Raw genomic sequence first — 7,932 nt, 5'->3', positions numbered from 1 at the left:
GAGTAGTCGAACACAGATCCACTGATCCTTCAACACAGAGCATCTTCAGAAGAGAAGCTGATAAAATAAAATTTAAAAATCTGTATTGTTCGATACAAGTGTGTRTTGAACCTAAAGCTCTGTATTGAACGGTTCGATACGGGTACATGTATTGTTSCACCCCTAGCGCCCACGTATTGGGACAGCCTACGGCGTGGGGCAACCCCTGAATTGAGAAGTGGTCATGGACATAAACAGTTAAAAGTCTCTCAAATATAAACTTTGCCCCTGATGTTATCTACTAGCAGAACATGATGGTTTCATAGTGGAGGTAAATCCATAAATCTCCCGTCTCTTGAACGCGCACTTCCTCAAAACCCGATCAAGGCGGTGGCCTGAGAAAAGTGTTTTCTTGTGAACTCTCGGGTCTCTCGCACTTTTCCCATTTCCCTCCACAGCAACGTGGCCGCCGTGACAGCTTTATGAGCCCCCCCCACACACACACACACTCACACACGCCGCGACTCTGGGTGGAGCGGACTGAAGAGTACTGAAGAGGAAGCACTAAACGCTTTGGGAGCGGGGAGACACGCTCGCCTCTTTAGTGTCCCTGACAGCAGCGCTCACAGACACCGCGGAGATGATTAGTCTGGCAAAGATCTGTGACACCTTCCCCCAAGCCAACACTCTGTCACACACACACATGTGCGTGCGCGCTCGTGCAGGCGTGAGCGCACACACCAGCGCACACACCTCCTTGTGCCAAGGAGATGACACATCCTGTAYGGTGACAGAGCTCTACATAAAGCTGGCTGCGCACACACACACCAGCCACCCTGGCGTACTTGGCTGAGGCTCTCTCCTCGACTCAGAGCTCAGGGCGATGCAGCCTTCAGGGGTCACCTGCTTGGATAATGCTGACTGTCTCCCTTGATACTCACACAGACACACACTGTCACACACACATTTATATATATATAAAGCAGCAGCTTGCCCAAATGCCTGACAGAGCGCTCCTCTCTTCTCCTCTCCTCCAGTGTCCTGCAGATACTCATCAGGAGTGTCAGGACACTGCAAGGTTAGTGGCCACTGGAACACACACACACACGTAGGCTTCTTCCACACACATATACACACTTACGCACTCGTGGGACAAGCCCACTGCTCCCCTAGGGGTGATGAATGGATGCTGAGATGTATGTGTGTGGTTTGTGCTCGTGCAATTGTGAAAAAGGTGAATAAGGAAGCTTGTAAGCAACATCTGGGTTTGACACACACACAAAGGGAAAACTATAATCCAGTTCCCCAAATATTGAATTCCCGCCTCGTCCTGTAGAATAAAAGTGGACATAATTCATTGTTTAGGCGRCTTGTCGCTGCTGGAGTGGTGGCACAATAACCCTGACGCCAGGGCACGGGGCAGCGTTTGTGCGACTGCGCGAGCWTCGCTTCTCCCAACAGACTCCGCTGACTTGGCCAAAGGAGCGCGGCGCCCTAGCCTCTGGATGCAGGGAGTGCTGCATTACTAAGAATATTCCTGCATGGAATTTCTCCTGACGTTTTGACTATAAAAGGACAGCAAAAACGCTGACTGCAAGGAGAAAGCAATGTCAAGGAGAAAAGGGTATTGGTATTTCAGATCCTCTTGACTGCGAGAGGGAGAGAATGGAGGGGTGGGGGTGGGGGGGAAGGAGGGGCTTGAGAGGAGTCTAAGGAGAGAGTTTGGAACAGCAGAACGGAGGGGAGTTATTCCTGTCCCGCAGAGCTTTGTTTTGCCACAACATCGGAGTTGTGTTTGTGAGCGAGCCGCCTCCTGACCAGCAGCGACTTAACTGTTTGCCCCCCTCCTTTCCCTTTAGCTAGTCCCATTCTCCCCCCCTTCTCTCTCTCTCCATCATTCTCTCTTGGGTCAGCTGTTGGGGCCTTTGTTCCAGAGGCATTGTGGGGGATTATCCGGTGTGRCTGTTCATTTGCTCTGCTGTCCCCGTAAATGGGGCCAATCGCGTGGCTCACAATCCTTCATACATATTTCATAGGGCCTTTTAACAACTTCTCAGCAGAGACCAAAATTAAAACACAGATGTACAAGGAGGGGAGGCAACAAAGGGCGGAGAGTTTTTTTTTTCCTTTGGAGTGGGTGGGGGGCGGGGTTACTTGTGTGTGAGGAGTGACACCTGGAAAAGACAAACAAGGTGACTGAGAGTCACACCGAGCCAGCTGAACTAGAAAACTACTTCCTGTTTAGCCATTTTCACACACATGCGTTGACATTTTTTCAGCCGTGTCTCCTGGTTGTATCGTTGTCTAATAGTAATTATAATTTTTTTGTCACAAAATACTGAAWCAAACAAAAAGGCTAATATCCAACAGTGCTGATAGGCTAAGACTTGAAACATGATTGAGCAACTTTTGCTTCTACTGTGAAAATCATCAAATAAATTTAAGAAGTCGGTCGTTATCGTCAAAGACTAGTGTTTATTTTTTTACGTAAATTTGTTTGGATCAATCTTTGTTTTGATCGTGTAAACCAGTGTCTGTTTGTTTTGCTTCTCTGACACCTGGTCTCCGTTAGCAATCAGGACACCTGCTCTTCTCCGTATTAATTCTTCTTCGGTTTTATTTTCCATTCATCTTCTGTATCAGTTAGTCCTCGTCATGTCTCGTCTTAACGCTTCAGTTAAAACTAATAAAGTTTATTTCCGTTCAAATCCTGCTTGCTTTCAGTCCACAGCATATTTTTGATGCAAGTTTTTTTTTACACGCGAGCAACAGGTTTTAAAGGTTAATTTTAAAAAAGTGGAGCAATGTCAAGAGAACACAAATTGGAAATTATCTTTATTTAAAAATGATAATATCAACAACTGAAATAAAAAAATAAAAAAGAAACTTCAAATTTAAATAGTTTGGAAGGTGGAAATGTAAAATGAACAAAACCAATATGCAGACATAGAATATCTATTTTTAAAAAGATTTTCTTGAAAATTGAACTGGAAATTTGATGCAAGAGAGGACAGAAGGATGTGTATGTGTACATTTTTTTGACATTTTCCCTGTATGCACAGCTCTGTGAGGACCCACTCCTTATGGGGGACAAAAGCCTGGTCCCCACCAGGGGAAATACTGTTGGTGGGTCAGGGGTTAGGGTTAGGATTAAGGTGTGAATTAGGTTAAATTTAGGGTTAGGTATCTACTGGAGGGGTCAGGTTTAGGGTAAGGGGTCAGGGTTGGGGTTAGTAAATGAATAGAAGTCAATGCAAAGTACTCACGAGGATAGTGGAACAAACATTTGTGTGTGTGTGTGTTTTCCAGGACATTCAAAGAACAAGGCTTTCATGAAAAGAGATGTTACCACTGACACAGTGTAATGCAATATGAAGAAAGGAAGACAAGGATGAAAACTGATGAAAGAATCTGCAAAGGTGATAAATCTCTGCTTCCCCTAACCTTTGTGTTGTGCTGTGTTGGATAAATACCAATCAAGAGACAGAAAAAAGAAAGAGGGTCTGATAGCAATGAGGCAGTTAATCACTCCTTTACACCGACTACATCCCCCGCCTCTCCCCAACAACTCTCCCTATTCTCTCCATCTCCCTCTCTCGTGACAGGTTGCTTTGAGACAGAAGGATAAGCTTTTTTTCAGAGAGAGAGGGAATCGGATTTCCTGCTTTTTGATGAGATAATAAAATATGAGGGAGGACAATAGGAGCCTGTGGATGGCTTGCTGGGAGCTATTCACTCCAGCAGCAGCCCCCCCRTCTTAAGACTGCTTAGACAAACGTTTAAAAAGGTAGCCAGAGGCCCGAGCCCTTATACAAAGGCTACTGTTACACACAGTGTAAAAGTGGATATGTGTGTGTTTGTGTCTTTGCCTGTGTTTCGTTAAAGCCTGAGAAATCACTTGTCTCTCGGTGACTCAGGCTTGGCTGTTTGTTTGACCAGAGTGTTTCTCTCATTTTGCTTTTGGGAACTGTCAGGAGATGTATTGCACCTTCTATTTGCACAGCGTTAGCCAAACACGACAAGACCCTGGAAGATAAGGCTGTGTGTGTGTGTGTGTGTGTGTATGGTAGCAAGCTGTTGCCTTGAAGGATGAAATGCAGGGACACAACACAAACCCTTCTGCCTAGCCAGGTTAATTCCTAACTCCAACCAAGCCTGGGAATCCCAACACTTCCCAGGCTATCCTGTCCCCGCGTTGGTGTGAATTTTCGAAAAATTGTTGAAAATTTTAGATCCGAATTACACAAAAATTGATATCTTTCCAAGGAACCTTTATTGAAAAAATATTTGAACTCATYTGTGAAGCACTGATCGGAATAAGGAAGACTGAACATGAGTGGACCGTCAACATTTTTTGTGATTTAAGCCAGAACTTTTCGAACCTCAAACATACACACACAGGCCTCTGTGCCTCACGTATCTGCTCCAATCAATAATCTACAAAGGCCTTGATAAGCCCTTGGCCCACACTGTCACTTTAAACAAACACAACCCATGTCCCCTGTCTTCCTACCCCTCACCATGCTTGTCCTCAGCCTCCCCCCTTGCACTGATAAGACTGTGCCATGGCTGAAGAGTCTAACCAACTAAATCAAAACGACACCTCTTGTTGAGTATTGCAGTTAAATCCTTTCCATCTTAAGGGGTTCATATCTGTCATTTGTCGAGCCTTCCGTGTTTCCAGGATAGTGTCAGCTCCTTAAGTCTGTCTGTTGTCAGGTCTGTGCTTTGGAGACTGTTGGGACGGGAAATGGGCCTCAAAGCTGAGCAAACATCAGCCACCCTCGCTTCACTGATAGCCTTGAGAACATGGAGCCTTGAGGGGCTGTTGTGTATCAGTGTGTGTGTTCGTATCTTGCCGTCTGCTGCCGGCTATGTGTACAGAAGCATTAGCGTCAAATGGTGGGCTTCTCAAGGTGCACCTTGACGAGAAAGTCAAGGGCGGGGGCACGTTCAAAGACATTGATGAAGTCGCTCTTCYGCWCTTCGTCTTGTCTGAACCCTTAAGGCTGMRTCACACTACAAGATTTTAAAACAGTCRGCCGATTTTCAAACACTGAGAGAGTCCACAYGTGAGGATAAAAAATCCTGGATCTACCAGGTTTGGTCCGACAGTGTGTGGTGTACAGCCACACRGCAAGACACAACACACCACACACGAAAAGATATTTCRTTCATGAACAGTCAGATGTTGTCGGATATTAAATCACGCGAGAATTCAGGTGTCCAAGGAAAAATCTCACGTGACCTCCAGAGAGACGTGAGTTCAGAGTAAATAAACATTTGTGACGAGGAAGAAACAATGTTGATCGTTTGTGGACTATTTTTACCAGAGGAAAAACAATTCCAWAGGACTTTTAACATCCAGCAGACTTTCTGCTGAGTCATGACAGTTTTTGTTTACGTCACCTCACTTTCTGATTGGCTACACGTCTCATTCACAGGCTGAGAGCTCGGGTGAACACTACACACTGTGATATCGGGCCAAAAAAATCAAACATGTTGAATATTCCCGATTTGAGGTCGGAGCGGTCCCGACGTCCTTCCGAGCGGAATAGATCGCTCTTAACTCACCACCCACGGTGGGAATATCTGCTCAGATTATCTTTAGAGCCATCACGATAATTTGGACTTCCTTAAGGTTGTTGGAAGGGCAAAAATAGGCATAATTTTCTCGTAGTGTGACGCCRGCCTTAGACACACATGAGTTGAGGATTTAGTTTTTCTCAGGGTTTGACTTTAGGCTTCTTTTCCCCTCTGTTCTTGCTGCTCAGTAGGATTCCAGAAATGGGACATGGGCTGCAAAATCTGTAAACAAACAGTGAAGGAACCCCAAAAGGTATGGTTCGCCCCTCGTTGGAAAACTTACATATTCATTGCCTGATATTTTATGGTTACGTCAAGCTGAGGGAAACCCATCAAAATTGGGTGGTTGTGGGGGTGTGAGGGTCATCAAGTGCTGGGCCTCCGGAGGTCAGGAAGTCAACCTAGCCTTAAGAGACTGAGTGCAGGAGGCAGCGGGGAAAGAAAGGAGCAAGGGAGTCTGGAAGATAGGAGCAGGACATCTGGAGAGGAGGAGATTGGGGGGTGGGAGGATAGAAGGAAAGAGGGTGGGAGGCTTAGCAAACAAAGGATGGAGTGTGAGGAGCTGCAGTGAAGGAGGAAGGATGGAAGATGGATGGAGGGATGCAAGGGCAGGAGGAGGATCAATAAGGCGAGGGAAGGAAGGAAAAATAATAAACTGCTGATTGGATTGAAGGAAGAAGAGTTTGGCATCAGCAGGTGAAGAATGAGAGATGTGCGTGGGTGGGTGGAGGGGCTGCTTTGACACATCTGCAGCTCTGATGCACACCCTGGTCATTTTGGCATGCGTCCCTTCGCCACGCTTCATTAGTCTCACACACACACGGACGGAGACCAAAACGGTCCAGAAATAATGACATAATCAGCAGCTGTGCCACAGAGCAGGCTGCCCCGCACAAGGTGACCAGGGACAGAGGGAGGAGGGGGAAGACGGAGGGAAAAGGAGGGAGGAAGAGGAGGAGGCCGGTAAAAACCAGGCGCCGCGAGACGATGCATTCGTGTTTGAGCAGGTGAAGGCAACAACTATCGTGTGCTTTCTTCACGTTGAAGGGGTTCCACGCCAACCCTCGTCGCCCCAGGCTGTACACACTCCTCCGGTCATTGAATCAGCACGTGGAATCCATCTCTAAACCTCACATGCATACATAAGTGCAGTCACACTTCACCGTGAAGAAAAGACCTGTCAGGGAGCATCAAACGGGGGTCCTCAAAGGCTCTAAGCTGCTGCCCGAGACGATCACACACTTTTCTTTTCTTTCACTTCCTCTTTTCATCAAATCTATGGAAAAAAATAAGTTCATCCTTTTTTAATTAATTAAAAGGATATAAAAATTAACAGAGAATTGATTTATAATGGATTTTAACTGCTTAAAAATGAATGGATTCATAAAATAAATTGTCTTTCAGACAAATTCAGTTCTTGATAACTTTTTGAATAACATTTTTATATATTTTAAAGTTATATTGTTACAAACACAACAGACAGTTAAAGTCTGATACAATAAGGAYGTTGAAGGAAAATAAACACATTTGGTAATAAAATGGCTACAATTCATTTTGTTGAAAGAAAATATTGTGAGCTCAAAATCGATAACTGAATCAGGGCTTGAGTGATTTAAAGATTATTTTTTAATTAGTTTTGAGACACTACGTGTTTTTTTCTTCACATTCGTCTGAAAGAAATTGTTTGAAAAGACAGAAATAACTAATGATTTATCTTACTTCGTTAAAACCCTTTAGCCAAGTCACATGACGCCATAACAGTTTGGACAAAATAAATGATTTCTTTTTCAGAATTTAAAGTCCGCAAAACAAGCACTTTGTATCTGCATTTTATGGACAACTGCTTCAAACAGGCTAAACGTGGACTCTGACCAGTGACTGTGACTTTGTGTATTGATTTTCTGTAGTGAGTGGATTAGTGGGTATAAAATCCTGGATATTGGCTTAATCTTACGCGTTTTTTAAATTGTTTATGTCGTTTTATTTTTTACTGTAATTCAAAAACACGTTTATTTGTTCTCAGGATCTCAGAGAAACTTCCAAACTCARCATAGAAGAGTTGAAGCAAAAGAAGAGCACATTATTTATTGTTGATTATGATCCCTTGCTTTTTTWAATTTCTGAACCCTGAATCTGTAATTTTATTGTTTCCTTCTTTAGCTCGTCATCGGTGTTCTTCCTTAAAAATGACTTCATACTGACTCGGTGTAGATATGCATGTTCTGTGGGCGAGTTTGTTGCTTTAAGATCTTAATGAAAGGGAAATCAAAACAACAAGTGATTGTAGGTGTGAGAAGGCAGACGAGGCTGAGGGGATGTGTGTGTGTGTGTGTGTGTGTGTGTGTGTGTGTGTGTGTGTGTGTGTGT

Source organism: Austrofundulus limnaeus, unplaced genomic scaffold, assembly GCF_001266775.1.
Source record: "Austrofundulus limnaeus strain Quisiro unplaced genomic scaffold, Austrofundulus_limnaeus-1.0 Scaffold42, whole genome shotgun sequence".
Lineage (NCBI taxonomy): Eukaryota > Metazoa > Chordata > Actinopteri > Cyprinodontiformes > Rivulidae > Austrofundulus > Austrofundulus limnaeus.
Note: the sequence above shows the minus strand (reverse complement) of the source record.